We start from the raw sequence: 12,001 nt of genomic DNA, 5'->3' as shown, positions 1-12,001 counted from the left end.
AAACACTTTTGTAAAATGTAAGATCCTCTATACCTCCAATCTAGAACTAGCTTACCTTGAATGACCTCATTTTCCTTTAAGAAGGAAACAGAGTAAAGCGTCAGAAGGAAGAACGTAGACAGTTACAACAGAACAATTGATTAATTATGCTTTCTTCACACATCTCTTCTGCACAGCCTTACATACAATCAGCTCAGCAGTTTAGATGAGAGGTATTTTTTTGTGCGCAGATACTGACACGAAGGACTTTCATAGGCAAAAATGAACAATAGTGCTTTTTGAAAACGTATCACAGATTTCTCACTACCCAGAAAACTCTCACATTATCAATGTCTTTAATCTTAAAGTGCATTTTCAAAGTGAAGCTTAAAGGAAATTTTCCGCCAGGGAAAATTAATCTGTTGTTTGCTCTTCATACATGTAAGACCTGCTAGTGGACTCCACATTAAAAAAAGCCCTCCTAGAAGAAAAGATGTTTTTTTTTTTTTAATTGTTTTTCACCAACTTGGCTATTAATACTTTTATTAATAACATTAACTTATTAAAGCTCCTTTTTTCACACTCTGTCAAGCAGGCCACCACAAAGCAGCAGAGAAGGGGATTAATACCATCATTATCTAATATAACCTTTTAGTAATAGAATTCTAGCAAAATTTAATGAACATAGACTGAGCCAGAAAATCGGGGGGGGGGGGGAGGGAGCATTTAAAAAGCTCTGATTTCCTCATGCTGACATAAGACTATTTCTAACCAACCTGCCAAAGCTACATATGTATGAGGCAGAAGTGTGGAAGACATCTGTGCAGAAAAGTACAGTCAAAGCAGAAATGTTGGCTAAACCATATGCAAGAACGAGACTTTCAGGATACTAATAAAAAATACAGTTTTAAAAGATTAAAGAGTACTCACATTCATTTCAATAAGCAATAACTCAGAACATCACTTCCAGAGTTGTAAGGGAAACAAAAGACCAAGAAATAGGAAAGAAAAAAAAAAAAAAGAAATAAAGAAAAAAAGATTATTGCTAGTCATGCGGCAGCAGACTTCAAAAAAAAAAAAAACTATCATTAAAAGAAAATCTAAACGAATTTTTAAAATTAGTACTGATCAAATGAAAGCATAATACTGCTGAATATCTTAGGGACATCAAAGTTAACTGAACAGCTTTAAGTGCAGTTCAATTATTGCATCGTCCAAAAAAAAAAAGCATGCTTGAAAATGTATTTTAACAAACAGTAAAGCATCACCTTATTCACCTGCACAGTTTTAAGTCTGCATTCAGAAAGCTATTATCTACAGGTGACTATAAGTTGCCAAGGCCTTTTGGAACAATGACTCTAACATAAATAAACTTTGTTTAGCGATTAAAAATATGTCTGTGTGTAGTGAAGTATCCATAACTGCAATAGAACAAAGCAAACCATGCTTACCATTGTCAGGCAAGATACCAACTTTAGTACATAGATGCAGCAGTCCTTATGTTTTAAGGCAAGAAAATCTAAAAATGTTAAGAAGATGCCATAGTAAATATTAGGAATAATGTGCTAGAATATAGCTACAGCACAAAGCAAAGGCAAACAGATTCAAACTACTACCAGGTCACTGAAATATAATTTTAATATGACTAAAAAAATTATTGCTAAAATGAACACAGCAGATGAAACAACTTAGACCCCACTCAGCAATGCACTACAATGTACAACTAGGTAAGTTGGAGCAAAAAACTATCAGGATGTCCACTCATATTCTGGCTTGCACAAAAGCTAAAGGATTTCCCTTTACAATGATTATCTGGCAGGGCATTTGGGTCTGGTCACAGAGACCAAACAAGATGCTTGGTCTCCTTCACCCTGACAAATAAATTCTTTGGAACAAGTATGCAGATTTACTACTTCACTAGACCAATAAGAATGAAATTCTGCTTCTAAGTTGTATGGTATTTTTTAAACGAAAATAACAAACTTACATGAGATGAATTCCATCCTAACACATCCCGCACCACTGAGATGGGGTGGACAAAATCTCAGGAGAATGCCACCACTCATGGAGCTGTCAGACAAGGCCAGGTAAAAGAAGAAGGTATTACAGCTCCAGGCACATCAGTACATCTCACTGGCAAAATTGGCCATAGGTATCCACAGTTCAACTCTCAGCAGGAAGTTACACCACTTCCTTCCAGATCACTCCATATCCCATCCATAGTTTGGATAGAGTTAAAATCACAAAAAGCAGCTTCTCTGGGAGGGCAAGCTGTGACCATCTGGATTTCTTGTTTTTACTAGATATCACCAGAACAGAAGACACATACAAGCTCAATTTATTTTCCGGGAGGTGGTGGAGTTGGACAAGACAAGGAGAGGGGCGACTTCAGTCTGATAGAATAGTCAAATATCAGATCTCAACTGTAAAAGATATGGAAGACAATGAGATTTCAAGCTGTGGTCCCTCAGTCCCTCACTGGGACTCTACAGAGTGCTAGCCTATAAACAAATACTGATCACAAGCAATTGAGACACAGCTATTGAGTACTGGCTAACTGGGAGGAACCTCCAGATCCAGAGCATCAGAATTTCTGTTCCTTCACAAATGCTGAACCACAAAATGAAAGATAAAATACTCTATACAAAAATGAACAACATTGGCTATCTCCTAGCCAAGAGAGCAACCAAGAAGCACTGAAGGCTCCTGAAACCCAGTCTCTGACCATGGAGCCTCCTTGGTTTACAGGAACAAATCCAGCACATTAAGCTACAGCTAATATATCAGACCAAAGTGTCTCTGACATATGCTTATTCTGCATGTGAATCCAGGCCAATTTAACTGACTGTTTATCTAGTAGGACTGGAAAAGATGCTCAGCACATTATTTACCTCTAAAATTGAGAACTTCTGTGTGATTTCCATAAAAATCTTTATAGAATTAATTAATAACTTCACTGAATAATTCACTTAATGAATAACGTACACAGCAAGACCTGTGTTCAAGTTTTTCAGGCAAAACAGGGACTCAGATCTGACTTCCGCTGTGGCTCCTAGCAACTGGGTGTTAACTACTCTAATTTCTCACTTTCCCTTCCTCCTGTTTCCTGCTTCCTTCTCCACGAAATATACGCTTGCAAAGTAAAATGATTTCAGTGGGAGATACATAGGCATACCAACATAGATCCAAAATGAGTGCCCCAAACAACAGAATATCACATATTCTGAGCACAGAAAAGGCTTATTATGAATAACTGAAAGGCTCTGTATATTGGCACTGCCACTGCAGCAAAAGCATTTGTGAAAATGTCAGGACTTTTCAAAGCAAAAGTTTTTCAGGAAGCTCTTACTGCAACCGGTCAAATGCAAGAACTATATTCATGTCCATAGTTATATGGCCATTAGTATAATTATCGATAATGACAGAATTTTAAGAAGTTCTACAACTTCAAAGTTTTATACAGTTTCATGTATTCACATCAAGAAAAAAATACAAGTACCTGAACTTTATAGGAAGTTGTATGAAACCAACAGACATGAAATTTTACAGAGCTTATATTTGTGCATGATCTTTTTTTCTCAATATTCATTTATTATATTGAGTGAAGGACTGAAAATCTTTGCAAAAAAAAAAAAAGCTTTGCATTGGTATTTTCTGTGTTCTTCTAAGACTTCCAACATCTTTCCCATTATTCAAGGAATCCATTATATAGTCATTCAAATTCTGTAATGCCTAAATGCTATGCTTGTAGCTTACACTGAGAAGGAAAAAAACAAGAATGTATTTAGCAGGCTTTAGGATCCTTGTCAGTCCACCTTGCAGAATGGGAAAAGAGACAATACGGTTGTACTGCTTTGAGTCTTTTTAGCACAAACATCTCAAAAATATACCTTTAATATCTTTAAACTCACTAGTGAAGCATCATAAATACAATCAAACTCAGAAAAAAAGAATAAATTACCAGAGATTCAATGAGTAGCTGAACTTCTCTCCCTTCTGCTCTTGAGAAGCTGTTTTCCTATTTTAGTGCTTTTATATTCTGATATCAAGAAGCTGAGCTCCATAGATTTTCACTTAGGACAATAACTGTTACAGCAAGTCTAGCTTCTAGAGAGTTGAACCAAGAAGAAATAAATGAGATGAAGTGACCTGGATGGATGATTTTCCTTCCAAACAAAGAACATCATCTGGAGGTTGTCTTAATCTAAAAATGTTACTTGTTTTTCAGCATTTTAATTCCAGCAAAATCCACCCTGATCACATCAGGACAAGTACTTTTGTCCAAATAATCATTTTTATTTGGGGAACTGATAGAACTACTCTGCACACAATATTTGTCTCTGATCTGGCATCTTTTTTTTTTTTTTTTTTTTTTTTTTTTTTTGTGACTTCTCTGAAAAGAACTTAACAGAAATTTTTTACCACCAATCTGAATCAAGTAATCTGTTGCTCAAACTCACATTAAAAGCCTAGGAAGGAGTTAGTAGCTGCTGACAGGACAGTTAGGACTTCATGGGATAAAAATGACTGAATGTGATATCTGGAATAATAGGACAGGATTTAATATTACTTAATACAAAAATATGTTCTTCAGAGCATTTATATTGCAAGATACAAATTTAATAGTTGGAAAGAGGCATATATGTGTATCTGGAACAACCATGCAATGACTATGTTACACCACCACAGCCACAAGGAAAAGCAAATATAACACTAAAATGAATCAGGACAAAGTATAAATCTCTCTTACAATATTATGAAAATCACTCTGATTTTCCGTGCTCAAAAGAGTTGAGCTCCCATAAAAAAAGAAGTGGGCCATTGTGGAACAGCAAGACTTTTGCAAGGGCACATCAAGACTGCTTACTTCCTCAGCATCATATAGCAAAGTCTGAGAATTACACCTCTCAGTAGGTATATATAGGAGATAGATGTGCCATGCAAACAAAAGATAGCTTTAGCATATGAATAGACATATTCTTACCATGAATTTATTGTGGAAATTGTAATGTGGCTTTTACCTTCCATTAGGCAAAGTGAGAAAACAATCTTAACTAAGAAAAAAAAAAAAAAAAAAAAAAAGGATGGATTTGGAGTTTGGCAAACGTGTTAAGAAGCTTGCATGATATACTTGCCTGCAAGAGAGACAACGAGCGCTGATGACTCAAGACACCCACTCTTGCACTGCCTCTCAAAATCTGCACATATAAACAATAACAACCAGCAGCCACACTAATCATCTGTTTTATCACTGCCATTAGAACTTGAAACAGTTTCCCAAAGGTATCAGTATCATTATCCACATTATGTAGAAAGAGAACCAGAAGTGATGCAAATTGCCACAGGTAACAAGGAATGTCATCAGCAAGGTTAGATAGAAATAAATAGCAGACTTCTCAAATCCAGATGTACTGCAGTCTTAGTACAAAGTAGTATTGGTTGACCCATGCATTAAATCACGTCTAAGAGAAACTAACAAACAAACAAGGTATAATCTGATTAGATACTGAAGGCCAGAAATCTCATTGGCTTCAAGATCAGGCTGAAAGCATGTATAACAAGATTTCTGGGAGGTGGTGTTGATGACAGCCGAGGACCTGGCTTAGTGATTCTTTCAATGCAGTGCTCCTCCTAACTGAAGTGTGTCAAAGTGCCCGTTAAGCAGGAGATCCTTCCTGAAAACCCTTCCTTTTGTCAGGCCAGTCTTTGAGATCTGCTAAGAAACTGAGCTGAGCAAATGGACCAGTTTCTGTGCAGTACACTTTTTAGAACAGAAACTGAACACTGAACAGGATATGAAAACGAATGAATGCCAGTTCCACATTTTAACAGCCAGTTTTATTACTTTAACAGGGAGAGGACTGCACTTCAGCTCTCAACCCTCTCACTTTTTTTGGAGCCAGTGTCAGAAAAGGTCATATTACAAAATATAAACAAATTACTAATGTGGATCACATTTCCTCAGACTGCCCATGTTCCTCAAGATATTCTAGACCACAGGAATATCTTCTCCTAAGAAAGAAGCCTATCAGCTAAATCCTAAGTCTCATTTATACCTGTGGGATATACTCTGCTCCCAAGTCTGATTCCTACATTTAGTACATATTTATACAGTGCTCCCAAAGCAACAGTAAACCAGTACAGCTCCATTTCTGGCTACCTGCACCATATCCTACATACACATACACGCCCAGTGGGTGCATATCTTCTACTGATCCAAACTCAAAAAACACAGGAAAAGTCAGTTCTTACATGTAGTAAATACAGCATGTCATCCTAAAAGTTTTGGCCTAGAATATCAGAAATGTGTGAGCAAAAACCTATTCACTTCCGAAGTTATCTGTGTTACCTACTATTAACATTTTCAAGCTCTATCAGCTGCAGCCTGGTGCTCTAGTTATGCACCCAGCTTCCTTGTTAGAGGTCTCTGACCAGGCTAATTTTGCATGTGGCAATAACCACCTAATCAATCTATGTCTTTCTAAATCCTAATGGAGCACCTGCACATCCAGACATGAATCTTCTTCCTGACATCCTCCGCAAACATAAATTACAAGTTTACTGCACAGTCCAGACAAGTCTCAGTGACCCCTTGACAGGGCAAACAGAGGTCATGCAACAATCTGATTTTCAGCATCCACTTCTTCCACCCTTCCACTTTCTGAATTTTAAAGCCTGTAGTTATAGTCAGTGTCACTTTAGAGTCCAACAGGAATGCAGCATTGAAGTAACAACTAGTTCCTAGCTAGGTTAACATAAGAAATGTTTCCATTAGAGTTATTGCAGCATAATAGGGGCAGATGTAGAATGAAACAGTTGGTGGTGAGTGCATAAACTCCATATTCTATGGGAGATGGGAGTAGCTATGGGATACATCAAGTCTGGTCCAAAGGACTATATATGCATTAGCAGCTGGAGTTTATCACTGTTTAGTTTCAGTTGTAATTACTCCACTTTGTATGCTCTAATTAGGAGATACACTTGAAAACAACACTTCCAGACAAAGCCAAAATGCCATCTTACTCTTGAATATCTGATCAGTTAACTGAAGTGGCTTTGCGAGAACACTGGTGGTTATTCTTTGCTTTGTAAGGCTCTTAATACCTTTAAATACTTAGTAGCCTTCACCTTCATTCAGTCTTACTATGTCTTGGCTAGTTTCCAAATACCTTAATGATAACACTCAAAAAATAACACCAATAAGATCTACATAGGTAAGGACCATTTGTCATATCCCAGTTACATTTGGATCTTAGCCATCTCTTCAAAAAACTGTCATTCAGGGCTCAGAAAGGCTTTCTAGTCCATAACAGAAAGTAATGGAAAGACCAGAAGAGCAATCAGATGTCATGAGAGAAGCCATGTTTTTCTTTCAAACACAAACCCTGAAAATTACACTTCACGTTCCTCGCTCTTACCTTTTAAGACAGAGTGAAGAATCAAATTCTTTCGTGTTCCATGCTACCTGTTACTTTATATGCATATCCCACTTGGCTTTTTATTCATACAGAACACTTCAATTTTCTTTTGTGACTTCTCAATATCTGTTCTACCCCTTTTTGAGACACACCGATTGTTTAATCTCCAATCCCTCAATATTGAGCCTTTCATATCTTTTGCCATAATCTTCAGAGCCAATAATTCTGCTAAATTTCCTATCACCACCAAGGTTTTTTAAGCCTTTTCACCCATAAACTTGTAATTTTCTGATGAAAAGGAACCCAACTGCTAATAATTTCTCGACTCAAGACAGCTTGCCAGCTATTATCTGAGCCAGAACCACATGCTGCACAGAAAGGAATGTCAAACAAAAGGCAATGCCAAACAAGTGACCTCATTCCATGCCTGCTGCTCTTGCCCTGCTCATATCTACAGCTCTCTTTGTACAGGTAAAGAAACCCTTTGGTCATTTCCCTTGTGTTCACAACACCGAAGACGAGGGTAACCCAGCCCACATCAGAGCAGGTCTTCCTGCTGAGCAGGCAAGAAAACATGAGGTGAGCTGGATATACCTTCTCAGGTTCCCTGACTCCTTAATTTCCTATTAGCGGTGCCTGTAGGAACAGTGCTACCAAGTGGCTCCAGCTCTGCTCAGTATTGGTACAGAGTAACAACTCTGTAGACACATATCTTGCCCTGATGCACACAGTGGATCTTACCACAGCTTTCTCATATTCCAATCTTCCTTCTTCCTCAAAGATCAAATCTGTTGTGCCAAAACTCACACCAACCCCACTATTCTTCTCAGCCATATACCTACTCATTTTCTGGAAACTGGGAACAGCTACCCTATTATGCCAAATCCTATAAAAATCAGTTAACATCATCAAAGTAAGACATGACTTTGAAGTGTACTTCACTTCTTAGGGCTGGAAAAGGGTTGGACTGGCCAAAATGATTAGGGTTTCCATTTTTGCCATCATTCTGTAATGGAAAAAGGGAAGGACAGATACAAAGCAGGGGCAGCAGGACTGAGGCTCAGTAAGGCTGAAGACAACCAGCTTTGAAGTTCAAGATAATCACCATTCAAATATCATTTTCTTCAGAATGGTCTTCCCCAGAGGCCAGTATTTAGCCACACAAGCTTACTAACTTACTAAATGTGAAAAGACAGGAGAAAAAAAAAAAAAAACTCAAGGCTGATCTGAAAAAATACTTAAAAGATTTACATTAAAATACTGTGGTTGCTAACTGGAAGAGTAAATTGGCATAAGCCAAAGAACTTAAAAAAGAGTAAACATTTCTGAAACTAAACCATTATTTGAACAGAACTGAAACAGTTAGAAAGCAATACCTGTGACACTCTAATCTGCTTTTTGGAAAAGTAAACTCTTAGTCTCTGTGATCTCTGTAGACATAAGCAAAAATGTCACATGCAAACTTTGTCTACTTCCTCTGTTGTGTCAGAATTGTTAAAAAGTTTAATCATTACACTTACTACAGTGCTGGCTTTGTCACAACTAATGTAACCACTGACAGGCTAAGGAAATTACAGACACATGTGTTAACATGTAAAAAAAATAACTGAGTGCCACAGAGGACCAGATTCCCCTGCTGTCAAGGTCAATGAAGTCTGTGAGCATTATAGGGGTGAGACATTCAAATCTCCAGGGATCAAGATTAAAGATGGTATTAGCTTTAGAAGAAGCAGAGCATCTTGTTCTTCAGCAGGAGGTTTACTCCATAAGATGCTGCCCTAGCAACTGATGTGCAGTACAAAAACATCAGATAAGGCAGAATTAAAAGCTGCAATGAAATGGACAACATAGGAAAACGAGGAAGTTAGAAATTAAATTTTCCTTACAATCACTTAACTACTCAAGGATCTCTGGAGTTACTAACTCCTGATGTTCAACTTTGGGGCTAATTAATTTTTTTGCATTCTAAAAACTTAATTTTAATTAGCTCCCAAGTTGAGTTACTATGGAAAGAGATTTTATTTCATTTTCTTTTTACTGTATGTAAAAACACGGGCTTCAAAAATACATTCTCATTGAAAATAATGAGTGATTTTGATATTGCTTAAATATATTCGAGTGACATTGGAAAAAAGCTGGAGGAAGGAGAGATCATAATTGTTTAGTTGCATAGTACCATAACAGAAAAAGCCAAAGCCATAGATTTAAACATCAGAAACCTTGCAAATAAACTAAGACTTGAAGTCACCTGCATTTTAAGACAAAAACACTTCAGTCAGATAAGAGATTGATGCTCACAATAGTTGCTAAAGAACACTTTTTATATTTGTCTTCATTACAAACAGATTTTTTTGTTGCTGTTGCATAAACTGCAGTACAAAGCAGTACATGTGCTAGTCAATACTGGAGCAAAACGTGAAAAGAAATAAACTGTCAATTCTGTGCTTACACTTACATAGCTGTTTTAGACTTCAATTAGGATGTTCAGAGTTTTTAGAAAGTGCATATTAACATAAGGTTTTACTTCTGCATCTCTGACAAGAAACAGTAATTGCCATGGATTAAAATGAAATTCATTAAACACTGCATTATACATTTGAAGATTATTTAATTATTTCTTAAATTGCTGATGTTCTTCATAAGAAACTTGCCTTGCTATTTAATCTGAATACTATATCATAAATAGAAGGTGAAACAAACTAGATACTGCTTTTTTATTATTATTTTAAACAGAAAAAGCCCAGGAAGTATTCTTCTAGATTAGAGACCACTCTAAATTAAAGTGTATCTTATGTATGGATGTGCATACATCCCATCAACTCAAACACAGGTGTAACCGAATACAGGTTTAACAATATCAGAGTAAAATTTATTAGTGCCAGTGACATAAATGAATACAATGACTTCTGAAGTTCTGAAGTTGAATGACACAGTTCTAACCTAGCACAAACATTGTGTTTTAATTATTTCTCTGTAATACTTACCTTTGTTGCTGTTTTTCAAAGGGAAAACGTATCAGAACATCTCTGTCAACAAATTTAGATTACCATTTGATTCAATTCTCCTTAAAGTCTACAGGTTTGCATCCAATTTACAACTAGCATTCATTTCTCATGCATGAGTTGACCCATTTAAACAGCAATTTATTAAATTCTAACCTTCTATTTATTAAATTCTAACCTTTAGGGATGTCTCTAGATGGCTTGTTTTATTTCCACCACACAACTCCATTTACATTGTCAATACAGTGAGCAAGATTACAGTCATTCTGTCAAATTTATTTATTTCAATTAGAATCAGAAAAACTATTCTCTGTTGGAACATCACTGAAAAGTTTTAGAAACTTTGAGATATATTTTAACTTCATAACAACAGCTTTTGCAATCACTTTCATATGAAAACAGTGATACAGAAGAAAATAAGGAATATTCACATTAATTTCTTATATTAAAAAGACTTCTGAAATCCCAGGGAAAAAAATAATCATAAAGCATTACTATCCATAAAAAAAACTTTATTTTTAAATAGAGTGAAAATGTTTTTTTTCTGATTGAGTCTAAGAATAAAGTCAGATGGAATGAGATTATTTAAAAAGTACCTACAAGGGTGTCACATCTGCTTCCTCCAACTACCATAGATCCATCTAAGCTAAAATATTTCCCCTTATATCTCTAAGGACAGTTTCAGCCTCACAGTTGAGAGGATTCTTTGAGCAGTTTTCAGTGCTCACTGTTGAGCTGCTGAAAGAGATCCTTCTCCAGCAGAAAGTGTCCCAAGGTCATTCAAGTCCAAACACTCAACTCTGACAGACAAGCAGTTCCATTTTAGACAATCTGATGATACAGAGGTTTTGTTTTTTTTCACACATTTGTAGCTTATCATAAGTTCCCTATACATTTGGATTTAATATTTCAATGGACTTACCCAAACACCCATCTGAATTTACACACCTAATGCTTTTACAGGCAGTATGGGATATAATAGCTCAAACTATCCACTGATGACCATTACAAATTCCTGCTTTTAACACTAACAGCTTTTCCAAATACAGTTGCCTCTCTTGGGCACAATTCTGTTTTCCAGCTACTGATTGGTAAAAATCCTTCCGTTCTTTCTGTTGAAGAGTTATGCATCTTTCCATTTGTATCATAAAATAAGCCATCTTTCAATGTTACTGATACATTCTAAAACTGTTCCTGCTCTGGACCAGGTAGCTGATCTCCTTAGCAAAGATGCCTCTCTCTGCCTCTAACACACAGCCAACATAGAAGGCAAGGGTTTACTCTGGGTACCACTTACTGGTGAAGTGTGAATACTTTAATCTCTATGGTTTAGTTCTTCATGTAAATAAGAGCTGCATAAAAGAGGATTCCAACACCTTCCCATTTCTTAAAACATACTGAAAATAATTTGATTCCACACAGCAAAGGAGTTAGAAAGAAGCTTTAAGGAAAAGTCCAGAAGGAAGTTACTGGTTGTTCTCACAGGAACATTTTATGGTGTAAAAGATATTGTCTGGCACAGTAAAAAACAGTAAAAATATAATAAATGAATGGGGATGTATGGGGATATAACAAATGAATTGAATGAGGCCCTGGGCAGCC

The 12,001-nt window shown here is 36.4% G+C and overlaps 1 protein-coding gene across 4 annotated transcripts in view; it reads right to left on the bottom strand.

Annotated features, from left to right (window-relative positions):
• Window positions 1–12,001, bottom strand: part of NEBL (nebulette) — a 242,846-nt gene that overhangs the window by 113,004 nt on the left and 117,841 nt on the right. The gene's annotated exons all lie outside the window — the stretch shown is intronic.

This window comes from Meleagris gallopavo, chromosome 6 (assembly GCF_905368555.1).
Source record: "Meleagris gallopavo chromosome 6, MGAL_WU_HG_1.1, whole genome shotgun sequence".
Lineage (NCBI taxonomy): Eukaryota > Metazoa > Chordata > Aves > Galliformes > Phasianidae > Meleagris > Meleagris gallopavo.
Note: the sequence above shows the minus strand (reverse complement) of the source record. Positions and strands in the feature narration are given on the sequence as shown.